Consider the following 1,536-nt stretch of genomic DNA (forward strand, 5'->3'; position numbering starts at 1 on the left):
TTTTTTTTTTGTCAGGGTCTCAGTCTGTTGCCTAAGCTGGAGTTCAGTGGCGCAATCCCAGCTCATTGCAGCCCTAGTCTCCCCGGTTCAATCCTCCCACCTCAGCCTGCTGAGGAGCTGAGACTAGAGGGACTACAGGCGCAAGCCACCACATCCGGCTAATTTTTGTATTGCAGAGACAGGGTTTCACCATGTTGCTCAGGCTGTTTTCGAACTCCTGAGCTCAAGCAATTCACCCACTTTGGCCTCCCAAAGTACTGGGGATTACAAGGGTGAACCACGGTGCCTGGCCTGTCCCACACTTCTTATCATGCAAAAAACAAAAACAAACAAAAAAGAAGTTGCCCTCACTTGAATGGAGCCTGAATTCAGAGGGTACATCTACAGAAACACTGCTTTAAAGTAGGTAAGATAGCCCAGGTGGGGTTGCTCATGCCTGAAATCCCAACACTTGGAGAGGCCGAAGCAGGAGGATCATTTGAGACTAGGAGTTCAAGATTAGCTTGGGCAGCAAAATGAGACCTCCTCACCAAAAATAATAATAATAAAGTAAAGAAGACAAACTGTCAGAGGTGCTGGAACCAGAGCAACTCCATCTTGAATAGGGACTGGGTAAAATAAGGCTGAGACCTACTGGACTGCATTCCCAGGAAGACAGGCATTCTAAGTCACAGGATGAGATAGGAGGCCAGCAACAAGATACAGGTCACAAAGACCTTGCTGATAAAACAGGTTTCGGTAAAGAAGCCAGCCAAATCCCACCAGAATCAAGATGGCGTCATAAGTGACCTATGGTCGTGTTTACCACTCATTATACGCCAATTATAATGCATTAACATGCTAAAAGACATGCCCACCAATGTCATGACTACTTACAGGTACCATGGCAACATCAGGAAGTGACCCTATATGGTCTAAAAAGGAGGAGGAATCCTCAGTTCTGGTAACTGGACCCCTTTCTTGGAAACCTGATGAATAATCCACCCCTTGTTTAGCATGTATTCAATAAGTAACTATAAGTATCCTTAGTCAAGCCACCCATGCCACTGCTATGCCTATGAAGTAGGCATTCTTTTGTTTCTTTACTTCTGTAATAAACATGCTTTCACTTTATGGATTTGCCCCAAATTATTTCTTGCATGAGCTCCAAGAACCATGTCTTGAGTCTGGATTGGGACCCCTTTCCGGGAATCAAACGATCTGAGGGTTGTTACATGAGAGACAATGACTGCTTTTGATCAGAAAACCTTCAGCGAGCTGCCCATGCTCCTCACTTTCCTGGGGGGCAGGGAGGAGGTCAGGGCACTGTGGGAGTCCTTAGCTTGGTAGATGTGATACTGCTTGCCTGAAGAGCTGGAGAAATGTTATCACATGGCAACATCCCCAAGGACCTGGGGCTGCAACCCTGGGAACTTGTGGAACACGGAGTCCTTACATTTCTGGAGATAGGACACAGCACTACAAAGTCGACTTGGAAAATGGATAGTGTGTATATACTGCATTGCTAAGAAACTTGATAGAAAAGAGCTGGGTGGC

The sequence above is a fragment of the Cebus imitator genome, unplaced genomic scaffold (genome assembly GCF_001604975.1).
Source record: "Cebus imitator isolate Cc_AM_T3 unplaced genomic scaffold, Cebus_imitator-1.0 Scaffold76, whole genome shotgun sequence".
NCBI classification, from domain to species: Eukaryota; Metazoa; Chordata; class Mammalia; order Primates; family Cebidae; genus Cebus; species Cebus imitator.